The sequence below is a fragment of the Carassius carassius genome, chromosome 24 (assembly GCF_963082965.1).
Source record: "Carassius carassius chromosome 24, fCarCar2.1, whole genome shotgun sequence".
Lineage (NCBI taxonomy): Eukaryota > Metazoa > Chordata > Actinopteri > Cypriniformes > Cyprinidae > Carassius > Carassius carassius.
This window is the reverse complement of record NC_081778.1, coordinates 691038-717448: the sequence shown is the minus strand read 5'-3', so window position 1 is coordinate 717448 and position 26411 is coordinate 691038. Positions and strand designations below refer to the sequence as shown.

Here is a 26411-nt window from a genome sequence, read left to right as displayed (position 1 = left end):
CAAGACGAGCCAAGATGGATCCTCCGAATCGACGATCTCAGGTAACCAGTTTTATTTGTTTTGATGTTAAATATGTCAAATGTATCGTCTTGATTGAACTTCAGTGAACTTATTCCATGTGTTCCATGTGCGGTTCAATATAAACCAATAAGATTCCATGTACGATGTCGCGTTTTCATTGGTCAGTCGTTGAAACCTATTTCTGATTGGTTGTTGCCGTTTTGACAGCGTTTATGCCAAGAGCAAAGAGAAAGAAATCGAAGAGAAGAGTACTTGGCCATGCGCGGACGCACTGGACGCAGTCTAAGCACGTACAGGCTTACTTTAAGCGAAGAAGAGAGATTCGTGATTGCACTGAACACGTTTTTAGTGCAGGCATACTCTCTGAGCGAGCCCAGAGAACATTCTTACAAGAGCAACGTGTATCTGAGAGCGCGCGCGGGAGCAGAGAGATTCGCGCTCCGCACATTATATTCTGCGCGCGAGAAGAGAGATTCACGCTCGCGCATTATATTAATGTACTTTCGCGCTACAATTATGCACTCTCGACATTTGACAGGGAAATAACGCCATATATCTGCAGTTTAAATGAATCCATGTCCCCTCTGAGATACATAAACTGTGTAAATACATGCTATTTCAAATGCGGATTCCAGAAATGTTTTCTTATGCTAGAATGAAAGATACAAAATACAGATGAAGTGCTTCTTATTCTTATCCAAAAATACAAAATGGAAGAAATATGTGAAACTGAACACAACCTTACTACTCAAGCTTTGTATGAACATGTATATATATTTGCTGCTTTCCCATTTACTTGTACATTTACTTTCAATACTTAAGTACAATAAATAGTAAATACTTTAAGACTTTTACTCAAGTAATATTCCAAACGGTGACTTAAATTTCTACCAAAGTCATTTTCTGGTAAGATATCTGTACTTTTACTTGAGTATGACTTTCAGGTACTTTATACACAAACAGTCACACAGATGCCAAAGTAACCAGCACAGACACTTCACATGTGTGGCGTGAGCAAAAGGAAAGGCTGAAATCCAAAACTGCGACACCAATATTATGGACAGGGGCATAGATTATGTGGGGGATGAATCCCCCCCCCCTGTGAGTCTGAACTAGAGGTCTTCACAGTGCACCCGAGACCCGTCGACCCCGGACCCGACCCGGGACCCGTACGGGTTCGGGTCTATATTTTAAATCATCAGCCGGGTCCGGGTCGGGTCCGAAACTATTACCTCGGGTCCCGGGTCTGTTTAACATTGTGTGTAATACCCGTGCGATCGGAATCATCGGACTCGGAGAACACCCGGCCGTGATCAAAGACTGCTTGTGTTTTTTGTAACTTGCAACTTGTAAAATTAGGAAAAGAAAAGAGTGAGCCAAAAAAAGTGATCGATCTCTCTCTCTCTCTCTGCTTTTAGAAGCAGAGCGCGCAGACTCAGAGTTAATACAAGTGCACGCACGGTATTAATGCTTAAAGACTTGACACACTCATATTTAATATATTTCAAATCAGCAACACAATCTGAGGTGAACTGTCACATTAATGTTTTCTATGACGCTCAAATTGCGTTAAAGCATTTTAGGTTGATACAGCTAGCACGCATGTGCAGTCTCGATCGCGTTTCATGTTTATATGGCAACCAGTGAGGGACACTTCGACCGCCAAACCGCGTTTTACATTTTCTCCCATTTTTATAATATTATAAATAAACCGTTTAATCTTAAAGTTTTAGTGGTCAGATTCAGACTCGATGCAGAGCAGAGAGCACAGAGATCAGATGATAGCAAATAAATAACGTCAGCAGCCATGGCATTGTACGAGCTATCGTTATTATAGTTCAAAAGGGCAAAGAGTCGAAGTTATTATGCGAGTTAACTCGAGTCAGAATGTACATGTGCACAGTAGGATTTGTCATCCGTCACCGTGACATCAAGTGGATTTTTAAGCTGAAATAATGAGTGGATTCAGCTTGGACTTGGAATAACGAGAGGAATAACATGAATAACTTTCTTGTCGGAGGATTAATGCATCACAGGCAGGTACAAGGAAGAGATACTACGCCTCTTTAAATTAGGTAAGACAAAAAGCTTTATTTTTCGCAACAGGTTTATTGACTTGTAATAGTAATTTAAGGTGGAATATGTGAACGTCGGGTCCAGTCGGGTCTGTGTCTTCCCGGCGGGTTCGGGTCCAGATTTTAAATAATATACGGGTCCGGGTCGGGTCCTGGTAGGCATTTCTCGGATCTACACGGGTCCGGGTCCAGTTTTTGAAATATTAGACGGGTCCGGGTCGGTTCGGTGTAGTACATTACGGGTCTCTTTCGGGTTCGGGCACGAATTTTTGGACCCGTGAAGACCTCTAGTCTGAACACAGCAGACATCAGAGCGGGCCGATCCGCTCGGACCAGGGGAAATTCCCTTCCTGGATTTGTCAGTGTTTCAGATCAAAGCATCAACACTGCATTATTGAGAGTGGGGCTTTTTGAAGTGTAAGTGTGTCTTTGGAGCTGGATTCCCAGATGCCATAACCTCACTCCAGATAGTAAAGGCACACATGTAATCACACGGATGCACACGGGTGCTATTCTGTCTACGTCAAATCTTCAGGGTTTCAGCCGAGGCAAAGGCTATTTCATGATGCTCTGTAATTGAAGGCTTGGACAGTCTCGACCGATTGAATGTTTCATGTGCTCTGAACATGATTCTTCGGGACATTTAAGAGAGATTTCACTCAAAAATTAAAATCCTGTGTGACTTCTAGGAATTCAGATCGATGAGTTTAGCAGAATGTTAAAGCTGCTAAACATACAATGGAAGTGAATGGTGACCAGTGTCTGTCAAGTTCCAACAGCACCTTAAAATGTAATTGTTATAAAAGTATTATTATAATCAGCCATTATAAAAGTAGCCAATATGACTTGTGCACTTTTAGTTTTATGTTGGTATCAACTAAATTATATATATATATATATATATATATATATATATATATATATATATATATATATATATAATATTATTATTTATTTATTTATTTTTTTACTTTACAATTTTTTTTAATAGTTTAAATTTTTTATATTTTATGTTTCTATTTAGTTATTTGTTAAAGTACGTGTACGTGTTTTTGTTATTTTTTTATTAGTTTTTTATGTCTATATAGTATTATTGTTATTATAATTAGTGTTATTTTAAAATAAACTAAATGAAAATGAGAAATGTTTATTAGGAAACTATAGCTGAAATGAGTTAAAAGTTTATTATATTTGAAGTTATAGTTATATAAAAATATTTATTTCAATATTATTTTTTTTCTTGTTATAGTTTTAGTTACCTGTAATAACCCTTCCATGTATATTTGCTTTGTCTTAGGAACAGACTGTGGCTGTGGTTCATGGTTCTGTTTATACTAACAGAGGAAAGGGTGCAGATTTAAATTCAAGCTATTTTAATGTATGAAGAAACTATTTTTTTTTTGGGGGGGGGGGGGGTGTTTATGTGCACTCAACCCTTTCTTTAGACTTAGTTTACTGTTTAACACTGAAGTGTGTGCGCTTGTGGAAAGCCAGTAACATGTAGCCAGTTGCAGGTAATTTTATATAAAATATAAAGTTATATTGCTAAAGAAAAAATTGTATGTGTTACAAACACGCCAGGTTTTACCTCCACGCAATCACTACACACACCCTCACCAGAATACTAAGCACATCCACCTGATCCTCATCACCACCCAATCACCTCAGCACCATAAAAACCACACACACGCACTCAATCAATGTCCAGTCTCTTTCGGACTAACTTTTCTTCTACTTATCTCTCTCCAGCGATTCTCCGAAGATCCAGATCCCCAGTGTGTGTGTGTGTGGTTCACCTTCCTCTCTTCCATTGGTGAGAAGCTGTATAATCTCAAACAGGGGAAAATGTCTGTCAATGAATATGCCCTTCAGTTTAGGACTCTAGCGCCCTCCAGTGGATGGAACGAACAGGCTTTACTGACTACCTACCGTCAGGGATTGGAACCTTGAGTGCGGTTGCATCTCGCTGCATATGAGGACACCATCGGGCTAGAACGATTCATCCAGCTGTCCATCCGCTTCGCCACTCGTATGCAATCATGCCTCGAAGAGCACCAGGGCCAGCCGTATTCCTCTACACCACTCTGCCGACCAGAGGCCGTCAGCTCCCCAGAACCAGCCAGTGAACCCATGCTACTAGACTACTATCGTCTCTCTATGGCTGAATGACAAAGATGGCTGGCCCAGAATCTGTGCCTCTACTGTGCAGCCCCGGGGCATGCCATCGCTGTATGCCCCGTCCGTCCTCCTCGTCCCATGGTGAGTGCCATTCTCCCTTCAAGATACCAAATGAAACCACTCACCACTGTTGTGACACTTACTGCAGCTGACATATCTCTTCCAGTTTCCGCCCTCTTCGATTCTGGGTCAGCCGGCAACTTCATCTCCGGCGCCCTCTGCCTTCAGTTCAAGCTCGCTACCACGGCAACGCCGTCACACTATCACCGGCGGCAAGCCGTTAAGCAGGAGATGCGTGCATCATAGTGTGGGTCCCATATCCCTCCCCCGTGGTTAGAGCAGCACAACCCCGTAATCTCCTGGAAGACGGGCAAAGTCCTGAAGTGGGGCGACGCCTGTTTCAAGAGCTGCATCCCAGGTTGTCCAGTTCCAGCCACACCTTCCCCTGAACCTCTTCCAGTCTGTTCCACATCAATAGAGAGCCCAGTGGAAAACCAATCCATTGCTATCCCTCACTGCTACGCCCCCTTCAGTGACGTCTTCTGCCCCAAACGGGCCTCCAAGCTGCCTCCACACCGGCCGTAGGACTGTGCAATCGATCTGCTGCCGGGTGAACCAGTGCCTAAAGGAAGGATATACCCCCTATGCATTCCTGAGGAGAAGGCCATGGAGGAGTACTTCAAGGAGGCGCTGGCTCAGGGTTATATTCGTCCATCGACCTCCCCTGCTGCTTCGAGTTTCTTCTTTGGGGAGAAAAAGGATGGAGGTTTAAGACCATGCATTGATTATCTGGCTCTCAACAATATAACAGTGAAGTTCAGGTACCCAGTTCCCCTCGTCCCAGCTGCCTTGGAACATCTCCGTGGTGCCACCGTGGTGTGTTCACCAAGTTGGACCTCTGCAGCGCCTACAACCTCACCCGAATACGAGAGGGGGACGAGTGGAAGACCGCCTCATAACCCCTACAGGCCACTATGAATACTGCATGATGCAGTATGGACTTGTTAACGCCCCCTCCGTATTCCAGAACTTCATCCACGAGGTGCTCCGGGAGTTCCTCCACAAGTTCGTCCTAGTCTACATTGATGATATCCTCATCTACCCGGAGCCTGGCAGAACATCAACGCCACGTTGCGGAGGTCCTGCAACGCCTGAGGGCCTACCAACTGTATCTCAAGGCCGAAAAGTGCTCTTTCCATCAGCCCTCAGTGCAGTTCCTTGGATACAACATCAGCAGCAGTAGCATGGCAGTGGACGAGGGGAAGGTAAACGCCGTCAGAGATTGGCCCACTCCAACCACCATCAAGGAGTTACAGCGGTTCCTTGGCTTTGCCAACTTCTATAGATGGTTTATAGAAAACTTCAGTACCATCACCAGCCCTCTCACCAGTCTCCTCCGTAACAAACCCAAATCTCTCTCCTGGACTCCTGCCGCCACAGAGGCCTTCCATATCCTTAAGGAGGCCTTTACGACCGCCCCACTCCTGGTCCATCCCGATCCCGACCGACCCTTCCTCGTGGAAGTCGACACCTCGACCACCGGAGTGGGAGCGGTCCTTTCTCAGCAGCAGGGGAATCCCAGTCGCCTCCACCCATGTGCCTTTTTCTCCCGGAAACTCAACCCGGCGGAGGTCAACTATGATATCGGCAACCGGGAATTGTTAGCCATCAAACTGGCCTTGGAAGAATGGAGGCATTGGTTGGAGGGAGCCAAACACCCCTTTCTGGTCCTAACAGATCATAAGAACTTAGAGTATCTTCGAGTGGCCAAAAGATTAAATCTGAGACAAGCCCGCTGGGCGTTACTCTTCACCAGCTTCCATTTCACCATCTCATACCGCCCAGGGGTGAAAAATTTGAAGGCTGACGCCCTCTCCAGGTGTTACGCCCCCGAAGAGAATCCCGAAACTCCAGAAACCATTCTTCCAGAAGGAATCATCATCTCTCCTATTACCTGGTCTGCTGAGACCCTTCCTCCTACCGAGCCTACCACCAACAGCCCACCGGGTTGCCCACCGGAACTTCAGTATATTCCCAGGACACAGCGCACTCCACTCATACACTCCGCTCACACATCGCTTGGCACTGGTCACCCGGGGGTCAATGAAACCCTCTCGTTGCTGAAAGAACGATTCTGGTGGCCCAACATGGCCTCGGATGTCAGGAGGTACATGAATGGATGTACAAACTGCGCCATATTCAAAAGCCCTCTCCATCTTCCAACAGGCAAGCTCCATCCTCTGCCCGTTCCCAATCGCCCGTGGTCACACCTAGGGGTGGACTTCATAACCGATCTTCCTCCTTTAGATAACAATACCTGCATTCTTGTCATAGTGGATATATTTTCTAAATCCTGTCGTCTTTTTCCTTTAAAGGGTCTGCCCACGGCCATGGAAACGGCTGAACTGTTATTTAATCATGTCTTCAGGTACTTCGGCATCCCAGAGGATATCGTCTCGGACCGAGGCCCCAGTTCATCTCCCGGGTATGGAAGGCTTTCCACTCACTCCTAGGTGTGGCCATCAGCCTGTCCTCCGGGTACCATCCCCAGTCAAACGGGCAGACGGAGATTAAGGTTCAGGAGATTGGACGCTTCCTCCGTACCTTCTGTCACGGCCACCAGAACTCCTGGAACCAGTTCCTTGGGTGGGCCGAGAACGCACAAAACTCCCTACTTGGCTACCAAGCACCTCTATTCTCCTGGTCAGGTAAACCCTCGGATGTCCCCGCCATCGACTACTGGTTCCGGGAGAGCGAGAGGGTCTGGGACGTGGCACACCACCAACTCCAGCGGGCTTTACGCAGACGTAGAACAACAGCCGACCTTCACCGATCAGAGGCCCCAACGTAGCAACCCGGTCTGAAAGTCTGGCTGTCCACCCGGGACATACGCCTGCGTCTGCCCTGCCGCAAGCTAAGTCCCAGATTCATTGGCCCATTGACCATCATCCAGCAGATCAATCCTGTCACGTACAAACTCCAGTTACCCCCTGAATACCAGATTCACCCCACATTCCATATGTCTCTCTTTAAACCTCAACATTCTTATGTCTCTCCCTCCACAGAACCTGGCGAAACGGAAGCCCCCCCTTCCACTCCTCCTAGACGATGGCGCAGCCTATGCAGTGAGTGACATCCTGGACTCCCGGCGTCGTGGTGGACAACTGGAATATCTAGTGGACTGGGAAGGATACGGTCCAGAGGAACGTTCCTGGGTCCCACGCAACGACATCCTGGATCCTAACTTACTCGACACCTTCCACTCCAATCATCCTGACCGACCAGCTCCCAGGGGAAGAGGACGTCCACCACGTCGTCGGGGTCCTCGGCCCTCAGGAGCGGGCCGTGGGGAGGGGGGTAATGTTACAAACACGCCAGGTTCCACCTCCACGCAATCACTACGCATGCCCTCACCGGAATACTAAGCACATCCACCTGATCCTCATCACCACCCAATCACCTCAGCACCATAAAAACCACACACACGCACTCAATCGATGTCCGGTCTCATTCGTGACAAGGTCTTACCTGTATTCTAACTCTAAGGACTAACTCTTCTTCTACTTACCTCTCTCCAGCGATTCTCCGAAGATCCAGATCCCCAGTGTGCGTGTGTGGTTCACCTTCCTCCTCTGACGTCTTCACCCAGCCTGCACGGATCCATCCCTCACTCCACCCTACACTACCTGCTCCTCTGCTTGTGTCTGTTCAATAAACCATTCTGTCTGTTACTCCTCAGCTATCCCAGTGATCCGTAACAGTATGTGCTTTTTCTCTGAAATTTGTTAAGGTCCTGTGAACTGATGTGTGCTCTAACTTTTCTGAGCTGATCGAGCTGCATGTTTAGTTAGTGGCTATCAGAGAGATGGAGACCCCTGAGGAAAGCAGCGGGACAGGCTTGTTCCAAAGCAAATATGAACCAGCACAATGAATAAGCTTAAATATTCCCCAGCTACTTTGCATTTTTGTGCTTTATCAAGTCATTCATTTTCCAGTGCAGAGCATCACTGGCCGGTAATAATCCGGCATCACCTCGGGGCTCAAGTGAAATGAAAAATACCTGATGGTTCGGCAAATGCTTGCGCTCTAAAATACAAATTTTGGCAGGGCAATCATTCTAAAGCCCCCAACTCAGCCCGCCAGTATCTCTCCAAATAATGTGTACTTAAGTGCATCTGAGTCTGAAATATCATTCTGGAGTGGAGATGTGTTTTCCTGACATTTGGACTGCTTTTCTCATCCACTAATGCAGTTCAAGGTTTACAAACACTCGTAAACTCATCTACTGTATAGAAGCAAAGCTGATTTCAGAACAGTCATAGTTCTCGAGACCTCAGGATTGAGGATCCCAACAATCCTTTCCTATTACAGAAGAAATAAATAAGACCCAATCAGAATGCAATCTGTCCATCAGCCGGTGTTGGTGTATAATGCTTTCTGACTCTCTTTCAATACAGAGGTGAGACTGAATACTGCAGACGAGTAAAGAATACAGTCCAGCTGTAACATATTGGCTGGATTTCAGGCTCAGACAGCTGTGATATACTCCCTGATATACATGTATAACGTCTGGAGGATCACAATGGATTCACAGCTGCTATCTGTGTCCTGTGAAAATCCTCTGTGAATTCCATTACGGGCCGCTCTGAAGCCGCGTGGAGTTGTTTTGCATTACAAAGTGGGCGGTCCGATTTCCGTGAAGGTGTCTGGAGCTGCTGGAGTTAATCTTATCCCAGCACATCATGTATAAGCTTCAATAAACATGTGGACAATGCATCAGCTTCAAACCTTTCAACAAGTTAACAAACAGATATGTACATTCACCCACACATGGGGAAATTCAAGTGACGTTTTTCCCACTAAAAGGTTTTAACGGTTTTATTCAGATATTCCATTAATAGATAGATCAGACTGATATAAATTACTAAAAGTTGTAAGAAGGTTTCACTGTGGAAGTTTTAATTTTAACCAATTTCTATCAAATTTGAAAATATAAGTTAAGATATAAACTTTATTTTTACTAATTGATTGACCGATTGATTGGTTTATTGATTGATTGATTGCCCTGTGGTGGAAACAAGCTTCCACACATATGGCAATCAATCATTAAATTAATAACATTAAGACCCAAAATATATTTCTACATACACTTAAAATGTTATTGTTTTTATATATAAATACATTTATATATAAATCGAGGCACACCAATTAAATCCAAATATATAAACCCATTTATGTCCAGGACAAAATTCCTTAGGAACAAATAATGTAATCTTGAATCTTTGAATCTTGAATAAAAATGTAAAATGTAACAAAATGAATAATAATAACAAAAAGACTTTAATAAGGAAAATAATTATTTATTTGTTTCACTTGTCTATTCTGTATTTCAGAGCGCAGACATCGTTTCACATGAATTTGACTGAGAATGTGAGATAACTGCTCTTCTAAAGGCCAGTGTGATCCAAAGAGTCTGAGTGCTCCTCGTGTGACTCAATGACCCTTTCAGAGTCTGAGGATGATGGTGGCACAGCAACATTCAATCTTCATCAGCAGGATTAACACAGAAGCTCCCTCAGATGAACAGTGTCACCTACACACAGTGTCGCCTGCCGGAGACGGCTCGCGGCTGTGGATCAGGTTTGTGCATTATGCTGTTTGTTCTCAGGTTGTCAGATTAGCACAATAAGCCCATATTCAATAGTCTTTAAGAGCGCATCTTTACTGTGAGAGGATGTGCTGTTTGAATGGGGCCCGAGAACATAAAGGACAGTGGATGAACGTCCTCCAGAAGCTGTGAAGCACTAAGCAGCCTACGTAGGATGCTGAGGTCTGATCCACCCACCTGTTTGCTGTTCTTCAGAGTCAAACTCAGAGCTAGTGTTAACAGCTGCCCTTCATAATGACTGCACTTAATACCCAATGAAGAGCTGAGCCGACGGGAAACGTAAGGTGACATTGTTTGCAATCACAGAAGAGTAATATCTGGCACCATAAACATACAATACATATTTGTTGTCCCCCAGTAAACAAAGATGCTATAATTAGGAATATGTATATTTTTATATGTATTGAAAACACTGATGTTTGCATAGCATTATATGAAGAGAGAAAATAAGATATTGATCTTGTCGATGTTTTTAATTTACTTAAATATTGGATGTTTAATTGCTTCTCCCGCTTTTTCCACAAACATTTTAATGCACAGTATTGTGCAGATTGACGCAGCTCGTTAGACCAGAGTCTGTGTGCAGTTCTAATGATTCTGTCAGGTACTGGTCTCAAGCACACATAATCGTCCCTTATTAAAACCAGAACATTTCAGAAGTTTGTAATATCCCCCATTAGACCGAACGCCAAGAAATAACATTAGCCAAGTAATTAACTTTAAATTAAACACACCTCTCTCATGCTTTCCAGAGCTAAATGGCTGGATTAGAAGAGAAATAGATACCCAATTTATTAAAAATTTGCCACATTGTTAATGGTTCTGAGATGCATTAACATAATTTAATATCCAGATGCCATTAGTGGGCCTTATTTTTATCCAGTGCTTTCAAGCTCTTGGGTTTTGGCCAAAAATGAGGCAATAAATCTGTAGCAAAAAAAAAAACCCTGTCAATTTACTGGCTCTCAAACATTGAGCATCCTTCATTATCCTAGATCACATGCAATGAATGGAAATGTATCCATACAATAGGGAAAACATGTTTCCCTGTGGTTTCTGAAGAAAAGAAAATGCAGAGTGTCATCTGAGACAGATTTGTAACAGCTGATGTGTTTTGAAATTATATTATATATTATATCCATTAGAAATGATATATTCAGAGAAAGGGGTGATTAAAATATATTCCTCTTTTAATGATATGAATGAAAAAATGCAAGAAGTTACGCTTAAAGTTTGCTCAGCTCTAGTTCTTATGTGGTGTTTTAAGTTCATCTGCAGTTCAAAAATCTCTATTTTCTCTTCATCAATGAAAAGCCAAACAGACACTATTCTGTTTGTTCTTCATCACATATTTCATTTGGTTTGCTCAGATGCAGAGTCTGGCTCAAAAGGACTTGCTGATATTAAGCTGTATTCATCCTTCGGGATGAATGTGTTTAAAGGAAGGCATCTGAGAGCTTACAAACAGTGCTCCGTGATGGTGCTGCCTCTGTTTTGAGTTGCACCTCTCAAGATCCAGACGAGCTCCAGCAGATTCATGGCTTATTGTGTGAGTCAAGGCTACAGCATACAGCTCGTACAATAGCTGTTCAAGCTGAAGATCCAGTCAGAGGCATGCCATTGAGACGCAACGCCAAAGATTTGGACGAGCGCTTTCTTTCCTGTCACATTGCGAGTATGATTTTGTGCGCTGCTGATTGGATTTTTGGGAAATAGCATAGTACATCAATGAATAGCAAGGAAAACATATGAGATTTCACTTTCAAAAGAGCTCTGCTTAATAGTTAGCAAATCAGATGTCAATGCCTGAAACGGTTGTGTCCCATACGTTTGTACATTTTATTAGTTGCCTCTCAATACACATTCAAGGTTTGCATTTTACCAATTCATGCATTCCCTGAGAATCAAACCCATGACCTTGAAGTCATTGCTTTAACTTTAGCTTTATTTTCTTTGAAAAATTCAATCTTGTTCGCTTTGACATTTGTTAAATATGCCTAATTTTAAACATCATTTTCAGCATTTTCAACACCCCTGATAGTCTGGGGATACTAAACTGACCCACAAACACTGAATGATCAATACAAATAACACAATGTAAGGTTTTTTTATTTTTTATTTATGTATTTATTTATTATGCTTCTTCTGTAATTCTGTGGTGCTAATTATAATTGTACTATTTTAATTAATTAATTTGTTTATTTTTCCATGAACACTGTTAATGATACACAAAAAGTAATGTAATTTTATATATATCATGTCAAACTTCATAACAAAACAATTAAAATGAAAGCAAAACAAACCTTTTAGTAAAATATGTTTCATGGTGTAGTTAATGGATATAATAATGCTGTATAATCTGGTATTGTTCACAAAATAGTTTGACATTTTGGTAGAAAATGCTCTCTATTCATTTGGCATTGATGTCAAATTACTGTATTTTTTTATAATAGATTTCACACTAATATCAAATACTAAGACACTTGTTCCATGTCAGTTTTTTTTTTAATTTTTATACAGCTAATGTCATACATGTCATGCTTATTGTCACGCCAATAACTGAAAGTTCAAAGTAAAATTTGAGTCCAGCTGAGAAGCACTGCTGTAGAATAAATGCAAAAAATAATCAAGAGAAGCAGAAATTATCATGATTAAAATAAGATTTATCGTGCAGCCCTGTGAGTTTCCATGATTGTCTCTGTTATTTTCCTGTTTATCTCTGTAAATCTGCTTTAACACAATCTGTACTGTATGGAGTGTTATAGAAGTAAAGCATTGACCCTGAAACAGAACAGTCACGTGTTTCATCTGTTGGTTCATGGCAGACGTTTGCACAGGCACAGAGTGGTTCCTTCAACGATTCGTACGATCATCCTCCGTCTCTGTGATCAAACACATGGATTGTAGACTGACAGAGGAACAAATAAACCTCTGTGTGTGACCATAAAAGAGTCTGACTCAAACGCACTGGTTCATCTGATGGCCGGCCGCGAGCACAGAGATCAATGCTGCTTTAATGTGTTTAGATGTAACGGCGTTTCCATGCGCTGTCACTGTATCTGCTGGGAACTGAGAGCAGTTCACAGCTGACAGCTGATGAACACATGCACTGTCTTCATGTATGGTGGAGTTTGGGATTTTTAGCAGATTTCAAAATGTTTTCAGAAGAAATTCTACATGGAATGGCAATCACAGGGTGTTTGGAGGCTCTGATGTAAGTTTATATATTTAAGGACTACAAATCTTGTCTCTTGCTCCAACAGTGTCATTCATATATTTCCTCTATGAGTAAGTTGAAACTGTAGGAATCAGTCAGATGTTTGGTTCACTTCCTCTCTGCTCCTGTAAGAGGCGCCCTTGTGCTTCCGAACAGAGCAGAGAAAGCCTCATATCAGCAGGTTTTATGCTGAGTACTTGATTCTGATTAAAGTAATGCAAGGTTTCCTGAAAGTAATGGTGCTGGAGTAACTCAGTCTGTAGATATCAGCACATGCATCATCCAGACTATGGGTTTGTTTATCACACAGAACCAATGCATTAGCTTTAGTTGTTTATTTATTCAGAAATTGGTTCATTCAGAGATAGTAATTTATATTGAATATACAGAAATTGTCCCCTTCCTCCATGGAGTCCAAATACAGTAGGTAGACAGCCTAAAGGCCCTTTTACCGCCGCGGTAAAAAATATTAAAAAATATATAAAAAATATTACAAAATTAAAAATATTAAACCATATTTTAGATTTGATACATTTAAAAGGTGTGCAGTATTATTTATATTATATGAATTATGTGTTATATTATTCAAAAGAAATTGTGGTTTACTTTGCATCGGAGCATTAAAGTGGTAGCCTATTTTAGGGGGGTAGGCTACATGGATTAATATGCAATGTCAATATTTTCATATATTATGCCTATATTTTAATTTATATTTTAAAATTCCTTTAATAAAACAACATGCATTTTTGTTATTCGTTATCTGTCTTTTATTTTGACAGATAACTTCATGGGAAAAATACATTTGTCTGTAAACTGATTATGACATTCTTGCATGTTTAAATGTGAAGCTGTATAAATTAATTCACATTAATTATGCCTAATTGGCCTAAAACAAGAAACAAATAAATTAAACCTGCACGATTTAGCTAAATCTTTGAAACTCTAAAGAATGGAAGGATTAATAAACCGTTCTCATGATTAAACTCAAGTTCTCTCATTATAATCAACAAATTGCACACGATGTAAAAAAGAGCTTCAGTAACTGACAACTTAAGTGATTTTAAAGGGAGCCTTCTTTACTTGCTTTTAGTGCTGGGCGATAGCATATGGCCTAAAAAAAAAAATCAGATTTATGATTTAAATCGATTTTAAAATGACAAATAAATTTTTCAAAACAAGTTTTAATATAGTTATAAATTTATAACTGAGAAAAGATGATAAAAAACTGTAATGTTATTACGTTAATGCTGGAAAGACCTTTATTTTATTTTATTATTATTTTTTTTTTATACTAGCCCATCATGCATCTAACCATCCACTCTGCGTTAAGAGCTGTTCAGATTAAAACTGGCAGCTCCGCAGTGAGTCAGTGTCATGGACGGAGGACAGAGCAAGTGTAAATATATTTTCTAGTCTAAATTTCCATCTCGGTATGCCGCTGGTTTAGGATTTTTTTTGTTCTTATATAACTTATTTGTAAATAGAGCAGTCACTGTCTGTGTCTACACCGGATGTGAGAGTTGTCGTGCGAAAAGTGTGTCTAAACTTGATGACATCACACTACAGTGTCAGATCATCTAAACACAGTATCAGTACATTTCATCATAAACAGAACGAGCATCAGTTCAGTGATGGGGATCGTGTGTATCCATCACTGGGTTCTGTTATCTTTTGTCGGATCACCCCACTTTTGTCCGGTGTAGACCTGGCGTGCATTTTTTAATGGGTTATGTTACAGCCCTGCTTGTTTTTAATGTTTTTATAAAATATCTGTATTGACAGCATGATCATATCATCGTATTATTTACTGCCATGCGACCTACAAAAGTAAGGCTTGGCGAGCCGACGAACAAGCATTGCTGCAGGTTGCTTTCGGCGGATGTGCTGTTCTTGTGTTGCCGTGGTCGTCTTCATTTCGTCGGGTGAAACATCTCTCTCACTCGGCAGCAGAGTCTGTGAGCAGCAACAACTTCCCCTCCGCGCTCAAAGCATCAGCTGCACGTGCACTGATACCAGAAATACCGCTCGCCTTCACTCCGTGCCTTAAGTATTTAATAAATAAATAAATAAAAAATAGCAGGAGAGTTTCAAAGTGGCTTAGGCTATTGTGTGTAAGCTTTTTTCCCTATATCACATGCCAAACTAATAACATTGTAAGCATTAAATATTTAATTGCTGCTTTCTGCTGTGCAAATTTTTTTGTGAGGAAAATAACAGTACATTTTTGTCAGTTATTTTATCTAAACAGATCGATTAATTTCTTCAAGATTTCAAAATCAGATAGCCTACTGATAATGTAGCAGCACTGTAAGATCACACTTGTTTGAATGCATTATTGCTAAAGCGATTGCGTGTGAATCTGTTTAAATCATGCTTTAACCCGAAAATAATCAGTAAAAGAAACAGAAAAACTCATATAGCCTGTAACATCCCGCTCGACTATTGCAGTCATTATAACTTGATCAAGCCATAGCTAAATATGTTTAACATGAATTCTTGCTAAATATGCAGTTATATTACGGGCTGTTGTCATGAATTGTACTCGTGATGGAGGCTCTAAAAGCGAGTGGAAACCAAGACGCTCAAGACTCTTAATATCCTCTCCTGATCCAGTCAGAATCACACCGCTCCTCTCATCCTCTGCTCGGCGGCGTGTCTCTGTCTCAGACTGTGTGTAAAATATGTGCAAGATTTGTACTTCAAGTGTGATGGTAGATGTGCAGCTTTTATTCTTATTTATTTTATCTTCATTACAAATCTTGTTAGGTTTTATTTTGGATAATTGCATGTAAAAAATAATTTACGTTGTAATGCATATGCAAAATGTAAATTAATATTCATATGCAACTATTTGTGCAAAAATTATTAATGCGCATTAATGACAGGGCGCATTAATTTTCAACATTCAACAATCTGTGAATGTTGCATTTCTCTCGTCGGAGAGAGCCAGCACTGTGAATTTCATCTTGCAGCAGACAAGAAAACATTTGTTTATTAATAAATAATAATAATTCTGCATGTGCTTTGTGGCAAACTTAATGCATGTGCTTGAGCGCGGAATATATTAAGACTTGATTATGTAAATTTAATATAAACCTCTGATTAGTTGAATATAACAGATGAACGACTAGAACTAGAAAAATCTTACGTGGAGGCAGAGCATTTTTTAGTCAATAACCAAAACAACAGTCCTTTATAAACCAGTTCAGCAAGTGAAAGCCTCATAAGACACTGTCCATACGAAAGAGCAATTCACACCTTTATCTCGACCCCCACAAGCCACACATAACTACCCCCAAAAACCCAGCCCCCTCCAGCTGAACAGAATTCGGTCTGTGTTTTGGCTCTGAGGAACGGTGTGTTACTAGGCTGAAACATGCCTGCACTCAGCAGCTCTACTCTTTGTATTCATTATTTTCTAGCAGCCCATATTATTATTTCCACAAGACCATTATGATAATAACAAATTATCGATTAATAATTAATCATTATCTTACGAAAATCATTGTTATTTGTGATCGTGGATGTTTGCGGGAGGCTTTAAGACCAAGCAGAATCCTCTGTTCCCACCTCACAGCGCGCGGGACTCCGCTTCAATGTCTGCGGTTTGACTTTACTGAATCAGATTGAGGCGAATACAACTTATTGATCATGAGACCAACATTTAGCAAGCAGGAACACATTCATTCTACCTGAAGGAAGACGTGTTTTATTGAGCTAATGCTGTTAAATAGACAGAAAGAAAAGAACCAGTCTAGGACTATTCTTAAACTTGGAGCTCATTATATTTATAAGTACAAATCCAAACACCAGAAACGTTATGCATTTTATGAATAATGAAATGTTATGAAAAGTATTCATTTTATTTATTCACATGCAGTATGGTTGTTGGTATTTTAGTTCACAAGTTCCATTGTTAAAAAAAAATGCTTTATTGGTTAACGTTTCATGATCCTTCAGTTGTTATGCTCTAAAATCAAATGCCATTTGTAATTTCACAGTATTTTCAACTCCTAAGTCACTAACTTTTAAAGTCACAATTCTAATATGGTCAAATTTACTCAGGCCGATGGTATTTTTTTTATGACATTTTATTATTATTTATTTATTTATTTATTTTTGAATAATTGTAGCCTACATAAATAGGTGAAGCAAAACAAATATTTGGATCGTCCCTTATTTTTTCCATTATTTTCTTAAATAATAAACACTTATTTTCTACAAGATTCATAATTCATAGAAATTCATAGAAATAATTTAAGCAGTTGAAACCTATTTTTTAACTTGAATTTAAATACTATTAAATTAACTTTAAAATTTTAAGGAGTTTATAAATTAAAAAGGATAAAATGTCACAGTGCATGTTAAATAGCCTAAATGAACTTGTGTTAACAATATAAAGTAGAACTAACAATATAATTAGATTTTTTTACATGAACAACTCTATAAAATGGGACAGCAACCTTCACTCTAAAAAACGCTGGGGTTTTTTTTCAACCCAAATGCTGGGTTGAGACCGCTGCGTAGGATTTTGGGTTGTTTTAACCCAAGTTTGGGTTGAAAAGTGGTCTCGATTTTAACCCTGCGGGGCTGGGTTGAGAACGCGAACGTGAAGGAGAGCACGCACGTCACCTTAAGATCGTACGTCTCCAGTGTGAGCAGCCGCCATTTTCTCAGCATGAAAGTAGCGAGTGAAAGACATTATGGTAAGTAAGTTAAAGATTCAAAATGTAAAGTTTTCGTTTATTGTTTACCCATGTTGTATGAAAGGCGGAAGGTTTTATGAAAGGTGGAAACAAAGGAGCTTAACGTTATATAAAAAAAAAAAAAACACGGACGCGGTTTACGCTTCAGACACTGAGTTCTTAACGGCCTCATTTAACGTTACTGAATGGAAGAGGTACTTTAATATAACGTCCGTGAATGTCTTATGTCATATTTACATAAAATTTGACATTATCTGCACTTTTTGAGGTGTTAATAGACGGTTATGGTTACACTCATGTTAATTTGTTGTCTTATTTTTCGCAGTTTAACTGAATGTACTTTAGTCTCCTAAAGGAAACGGCATTGTGTAGTAAAGACTAGCATAATTATTTTGAGGCTGTTGAAGTGGTAATTGTTAAAAGTATGTTTTGCATGTAATATTTCAGACTTGTCGAGCTCATGTCTTCACTGTGTCTGCACTGAGAGTTAAAGACACAGAAGCTGTTTGTGTGAGAGTCACACACTGTCTGAGGAGGAGATGGTGTTCTCCTGAAGAGAGGGACAGACAGTTTAAGGAGAGTAAACTTCAGAATAACATCAAGTTATCTTTATTTTTACTAAGACTAAAATAATGATTGTTTTTGTAGATGTTGAAATCCAGAGACAAGATAACTTCATTCTTATGAGACTGATGTGAGTTATTTTTTTTAGAAAATTAATGTTTCTGTTGTGTCCTGCCTGTTTAATTCACATTTTGATGCAACAACAGTGTGATCACATGTTCATATTTTATTGAAACCATTGATGCCCCTCTTTGCAGAACTCAAACTAACTGGAGTTAAGGACACACAAGTCTGCTTGTGTGAGGATGTGGTTTTCTCAGCTTCTTCTGAAGAGAGGGAAAGATCGTTTAAGGCAAGTAAACTTCATAAATTCATGTTATCAGTTGTAGTTTTTTTTTACTAAGAGTAAAATAATGTTTGTTTCTTTGTTTTTGTAGATGTTAAAAGCCAGAGACATGGGAGAGCATCATTCTTTTGAGATTTTATGTAAGTTATTTTTAGAAAATAAATGTTTCTGTTGTCCCCTGCCGGTTTGCTTCACATTTTGATGCAACAACAGCATGATTATGTGCTCATTTCATTAAAACCATTGATGTCTGTGTTTTTCATTGCAGAACTCAAACCAACTTTGGAGTTGTCTGATTTGGAGAGTCATCATTCTTGGTCTTCCCTCTTAAAGGTAAGTTCAAACAAAAAATCTTAAAACCTGCAAGACTTTTGTCTGTCTTTACAACACAAATGAATATATTTTAAATTTTCTCATAATTTTGTTAATCCCTTTGTAGTCTAGATAACCAGGATTTTCAAGCCTCATAAATCCAGAGTTATTGTAGAAGTAATTCATTCTGATATTTATATATGAATAAATCTTAAATTATATGATAGCAAACATCTATGTTCCAAATAAAATACTGGTCTCCCAGACTAGCAATGGAGGACACAAATTAAGAGAATATTAAATATATTCATTTGTTTTCCAAAAATGAGCAGAGTTTGTGTGGGTCTGGAACAACGTGGGGAGTGAATTATGACCATTTTTATTTTTTGGTGAACTAAACCCTTAGAAGAGCAACCCTCCACGTACATGACAATTTGTGAGGTATGTGAATGTCATGTCTGTTTTAATGTTTCAGTAAAGAAGCTTTCTGAAAGCAGTATATTTATTCAAACAATATGACATGCACTTACACTAGTGCTGCCATTATAGCCTTCACGAGAGCTGTGGTGGACCGAGACATTAAACAACCACACAAAGTGTTGAAACTTTAACACAGATTATTTACCTATGCTTACAGATGTAAATACACCTCTACCTGAAAATTGATAGTTTAATTAAATGTTTTATTTTTTCAAATGTGTCTCTCTTTCTAGGCCACTGATGAAGAACAGGCGGTGACTGGATGAATGCTGGTCAAAGTAGAGAACATCCTTTCTCCTAAACTGATGCAGCAGTGGTTTTAAAGGAGGACGCTGCCCTGGATGATGTAGATGTCACATACTGTGCTGATGGAGGTTCTTCATGACTACATCAGTTATGCTAAAGAGATCATGAAAGTTGACAGTGATGCATGATCTGTATTCATGGACTATGAAACAAACTGTAAGTGTATAAACAATGTAAAAACAATGTTAAATGCTTGTTCTGTGTTGTTTAGTAGAAGAGTTTACACTCTGTCATTCATACACATGCTCACATTCTTTCACACACTTGTCTGTTAAATGTTATAATATCAGTGTTAATGTTGTGGTTTATTTGTGTACTGTCTTTTCAAGCACATGCAAAATGAAATGGAACGTTTTCTAAAAACAGTAGTTTTGCTTCTGAAATACAGCGATAAAAAACACCCGCTATGGTTTTTGAAACCCTGCAATATAGTAATTTTAGACCATAAAAAAGCAACCCAGCAGGCTGGGTTATACGTAATAACCCAACTGGTTTGGTTAAAATAACCCAGCGTTGGGTTCATGGGCGTAGATTTGGTTTGAACATTGGGGGGGTTGAAGTTTGGGTAGGCCTACTGATATTGTTATCATGGTATAAATATTGGGGGGGGGGGTTGTAACGCATAGATTTAAATATTGGGGGGGTTATCCCCCCCCCCCCCCCACACAAACTACGCCCCTGGTTGGGTTCGTCCCTTTTTGACCCAGCGCTTTAAATAATAATTTAAAGCTAAGCAAAAGATAAGGTTGGGCTTTCTCATTCTCTCAGTCGGTAGAAATCCGTTTCCATATTCGTGATGTTGCCCATTTGAAGCTTAACTATTATTCATGAGGTAAAATAGGCTTTGTAGTTCACGCGAGTTTCAGTATAGATGGAAAACATCATAATAAACAATATGTGGAGTAAGTGGATCGCTGCTAACGCTGAATGTCTGGTGAACGCCTGCTGTGTCCAGTGAATATGTACACGAGGCACCAGCGCGATCATACAGCAGAAACAGAAAATACTCAATTTTTAGTCACACATAAGGCATAATTCAAAAATAGTTAATAATAATTAAAACTGGACCGTTCCCATTTCGCTCTGCATATGGAACCTTAAGATTTTTTTTAAACCAAGAATGAACCGAAATGAAATTGAAATGAAAACATTTAGCATGTATATATATATATATATATATATATATATATATATATATAAATAAATATATATATATATATATATATATATATATATATATATATATTAGGGGTGTAACGGTACATGTATTTGTACCGGACCGTTTCGGTACAGGGCTTTCGGTACGGTGCACGTGTGTACCGAATGACCGAATGCAATATTTTGTTTGCGGAACACATACATTTTCGTGTTTCCAAACGAATAAATCGTACTCGGTTACTAAACGTAACCTCGGTTCTCTCTAGAAGAGCGAACGAGTACTGCGTCTTAGCTAAGACGCTACGGGAAAAGCCTCTTTTCACGAAATACTGAAGCAAAAAATTATCCTTAATTTTGTATTTTTGTAAAGCGCATTTGCAGCAGTACACAGCCATAGGCGAGACGGCTCGTTCGCTCATTGGCTTGTTCTGCGGCAACTGCACAGCCTATCGAGCGCGGGCTGATGCAACATCAGACCAATAAGGGCGCTTCGCGCCCTTCTTGCCACTTCCCGCCGAAACGGGTGTGGCCCAACCTATAAAAGGAGCTCGAAAAGGCTGACTCACCTGATTTATTTCATCGCCGAAGCGAACCAGAGTGAATCGTGCGCACGGCAGAGAACGCAGTACTCGTTCGCTCTTCTAGAGAGAACCGAGGTTACGTTTAGTAACCGAGTACGTTCTCTTACGAGAGCTCTCTCGTACTGCGTCTTAGCTAAGACGCTACGGGAACCCAGTGTAAAACGCCGTGCGCGCAGGGATCACACACCAATAAACCTGAAGCAACGCCCAGGATTTACAGTGCACAGTCACCTGAGGGACTCGCAGAGAGTCCAGGACAGAAAAGGGAAAAAGCCCTCCGTCCCATATCTAGCAGCATCCGTAGATGCGGCAATATGACGTCACACAACCGAGGCAAGGCCTGACCAATGTGGCAATGCGGGTCTTACGCAATACTGCCCATATAACAGTCGGCAGCGCATAGCGCTCGTGAACTCAGAATTCCCCTCAGGGCCCTGATTCGCCTATACCGACAGCAGCCTTGCTTGCAAGGCGGGAACCTCCAGGTTATAGAACCTGATAAATGTAGACGGCGAGGCCCAACCTGCCGCCATACATATATCCTGCAAGGAGATCCCAGTAGACCACGCCCACGACGAGGCGATGCCTCTTGTGGAGTGTGCTCTGACGCCCAACGGGCACTGAAGGCCCCTGGAAGCGTAAGCTAACGCTATGGCGTCAACTATCCATCTGGATAGAGTCTGTCTCGAAACAGCCATTCCCTTGGAACGCCCACCGAACGAGACAAATAGCTGCTCCGTCTGCCGAAAGGCAGCAGAGCGAGACACATAAGCTCTTAAAACCCTGACAGGGCAAAGAAGACTCGAGTCTCCATCCTCCCCTGACACCGGCAGGGCAGACAGGGCAATAACCTGAGCCCGAAACGGTGTGTTGAGGGATTTCGGCACATAACCGTGCCTAGGTTTGAGTATGACTCTTGAGTCATTGGGCCCAAACTCCAAGCACGACTGGCTCACCGAGAGCGCGTGCAAATCACCCACACACTTCACAGAAGCGAGAGCCAACAAGAATACTGTCTTGAACGACAGATGCTGAAGGCTAATCGATTGGATAGGCTTGAAAGGGGGACCTTTCAAGGCCTCCAAAACCGCCGCGAGGTCCCACATAGGGACTGACGGAGGTCTGGGAGGATTCAGCCTCCTAGCTCCTCTGAGGAACCGGATGACTAAATCATTCCTTCCTATTGACTGACCGGACGCCGTTTCAGAAAACGCCGCGATGGCAGCCACATAAACTTTGAGCGTGGATGGGGCTCTGCCCTTATCCAACAGCTCCTGAAGGAAGGAGAGGACCTCCGTCACCTCACAACTAAGGGGTGAATAACCTCGAGCTGTGCACCAGCTGGAGAACACCGACCACATCGAGGCATACAGACGTCGTGTCGACGGAGCTCTAGCCTGAGTGATGGTATTTAGCACTCTCACTGCGAGATCAGCGGGTAACCATTGAGTGCCCATACATAGAGGGACCACAACTCCGGTTGAGGGTGCCAAATCGAGCCCCTGGCCTGCGAGAGGAGGTCTCTCCTCAATGGTACCGGCCACGGGGCGACATCTGCTAACTGCATCAAATCTGGGAACCATGGTTGGTTCTTCCAAAGAGGTGCTACAAGCAGTATTGAACATCTCGTTTCTCTCACCCGTTCTATCACCTGCGGAAGGAGGGAGACGGGAGGAAACGCATAAAGCGGGCAGCACGGCCATCTCCGTGACAGCGCGCTTTCGTTCTTGGAAAAGAACGCGGGGCAGTGAGCGTCTTCGTGGGACGCAAAGAGGTCCACCTCCGCCATGCCAAATCTCTGCCACAACAGCCGGACTGTTTGCGGGTGTAGAGACCATTCGCCCGTAGGAACATTGCCTCTGGACAGCCTGTCTGGACCCAGATTCTGCAGTCCAGGCACATGCACTGCTCTCAGCGAGCACACGTTGCGCTGAGCCCAAATCAGGAGGCGTTCCGTCAGCCTGCACAGGTTTCGGGACCCGAGACCAACCTGGCGATTTATGTAGGACACCACGGACATGTTGTCCGAACGGACTATGACGTGGTGATCCTTGATATGGGGACAAAAGCGCGTCAGCGCGTTCTCCACTGCCAGCATTTCCAGGCAGTTGATATGATGGAGCTTTTCCCATTCTGACCATAGGCCAAAGGACGGTCTGCCTTCGAGCAGCGCTCCCCATCCCGAAGTGGAGGCGTCCGTCGACACCATTTTCACACTCGGGGAAGTCCCCAGGCTTACACCTGATCGGTACCAGCCGTTCGCTGTCCAAGGTGCTAGAGCCGCAACACAGCTCTGATCGACCTTGAAATGCAGCCGGCCAGACGCCCACGCTCTGCGCGGCACCCGAGCCTTCAGCCAGAACTGCAGGGGGCGCATGCGGAGCAGGCCCAGCCGCAGAACCGGAGATGCTGAGGCCATGAAACCCAGCATCTTTTGACAGTGTTTGAGCGACACAGTCGCGCCACAGCGGAAAGAACTCGCTGCACGCTGAATGCCCATCGCGCGCTGTGGTGACAGCCGCGCCGTCATGGAACACGAGTTCAGAACTATACCCAGAAACAGGATCGTCTGACTGGGGTTCAGCGAACTCTTCACCCAATTGACACTGAGGCCGAGCTTCTCGAGGTGATCGAGTAAAACGGCTCTGTGGTCCATGAGCTCCGCTCATGATCGGGCCAGAACCAGCCAGTCGTCCAAATAATTCAGCACTCGTGTGCCTCTGAGTCTAAGAGGAGCGAGCGCTGCAGCCATGCACCTCGTAAACGTACGAGGAGCTACGGACAAGCCGAATGGCAGGACTGCAAACTGGTATGCCTGGCCCTCGAAGGCGAATCTCAAATATCGCCTGTGGTTTGACGCTATCTGTATTTGAAAATACGCGTCCTTCAGATCTATTGACATGAACCAGTCCCCTCTGCGAATCTGCGCGAGGAGCTTCCTGGTCGTGAGCATTTTGAAACTGCGTTTCATCAATGCCTGTTCAGCTGTCTTAGATCCAGTATGGGCCGGAGACCCCCGTCTCTCTTGGGCACCAGAAAGTATCTGCTGTACAGCCCCCCCTCGCTTTGAGACACAGGCTCTACAGCCCCTTTGCTCAACAGTTTTGATATTTCGGCCCGAAGTATGTGTGCTACTTCTGTTTTGACCGTAGTTTCGACGCGCGCTGAAAAGCACGGTGGGCGTCGAGAAAACTGTAGCGTGTAGCCTCTCTTTATAATGCCTAGCACCCAATCCGAAACCCCTGGAAGCACTGACCATGCATTTGCATGAATGGCTAAGGGCTGGATGCGAAACGCGCTCTGTTGACTGGGCAACGGCGGCGCTCGAGTGTGCTGCGCATCTGAGGCGGGGAGCGCGTTGATCACAGCGGGCAGATCGCTCTTCCTCGACCCCGTTCCGGCGCTTAACCGACTGGAGGGAGGCTGAGCGGGTCCCGTGGGACTCGATATATCTGCGAGTAACCGTGGGCTGCATGTGTGCACTTTTACCACTTTAAACTCGCTGTCTGCCTGTGCAGAATGTACGTGCACGGGCCTCGTTTTTACAGAAGCCCCGCGCCGTATGTGACATAGTGTATGTGGGCACTGGGAAGTGGGCACGTTTACTATGCGGCGCGCTCGACCGATCTGTGTCGATCTTATGTGCGCTAGCCCTGTGTGCAGGGCTGTGCTTATATGTGGAGATGGGCACTGGGTAGTGGGCATCGTCACTGCATTTATAGCACCATCGACCGTGGCCGGACGAGCACGCACGGGTTTCGTTTTTACAGAAACCACATGACGCGTGTGACATAGTAATAGTGGGCACTGAGGGGTGGGCACGTTTACTATGCAGTGTGCGCGACCGACTTGAGTCGACATTATGGGCGCAGGCCCTGTGTGCAGGGCTGTGCTTACATGTGGAGATGGGCACTGAGGAGTGGGCATCGTCACTACATTTATAGCACCATCGGCCGTGGCCGGACGAACGTGCACGGGTTTGGTTTTTACAGAAACCACATGACGCGTGTGACATAGTGATTGTGGGCACTGAGGAGTGGGCACGTCTACTATGTAGTGCGCGTGATCGACTTGAGTCGCTTTTATAGGCGCGAGCCCTGTGTGAAGGGCTGTGCTTATATGCGGAGATGGGCACTGAGCAGTGGGCATCGTCACTACATTTATAGCACCATCGGCCGTGGCCGGGACACCAGAAATTACACCTTTTTCGGGAAATATCTGGGTAGCCGTGATAACGGTTTTCGTGTGCAGGCAAGCGGGCAACCGTACAGGCTTGCGCATTGCAAACAACGCTGAAACAGTCACAATCTCTGGAAACTGAAACAGCGGCGCGCTTAGGTGAGAGCCCGGCCGCAGCGGAACTCGTACACCGGCGCTTCGATGAAGCAGCCATCGTGTGTAGTGCCGACGCAGCGTCATGCAGCATGCGTAGATGGCTTTCCCAGGATGGCTTCGGGGCTCCCGGCCTCACTGTAATCCTCTGCCGCGGTCCCCGCGGCGCGGGGCGACGGCCAGTAGAGCGAGAACGGGGGTCTCGAGCTGCGTTGCTGAAGCTGTTGTGATAACGGCTTTTGTGTGCAGGCAAGCGGGCAACTGTGCAGGCTTGCGCATTGCAGAAAACGCTGAGACAGTCACAATTCATGGAACTGAAACAGCGGCGCGCTTGGGTGAGAGCTCGGCCACAGCGGAACTCGTACACCTGCGCTTCGATGAAGCAGCCATCGTTAGTAGCGCCGACGCAGCGTCACACAGGAGGCTTTAGATGGCAACACCGCTTTTGCCGCCGTCCAGCAGAGGGC

At 42.9% G+C, this 26411-nt stretch overlaps 1 long non-coding RNA gene across 1 annotated transcript in view; it reads left to right on the top strand.

The window, feature by feature from the left end:
• LOC132103542 (uncharacterized) overlaps positions 1-20041 on the top strand; it is a 206026-nt gene extending 185985 nt beyond the window's left edge. Inside the window, exons 2-4 of the long non-coding RNA XR_009423393.1 lie at positions 18867-18915; positions 19044-19108; positions 19801-20041. This is a non-coding gene — a long non-coding RNA (uncharacterized LOC132103542). The remainder of the gene's footprint in view (positions 1-18866; positions 18916-19043; positions 19109-19800) is intronic.
• Positions 20042-26411: the final 6370 nt, after the last annotated feature.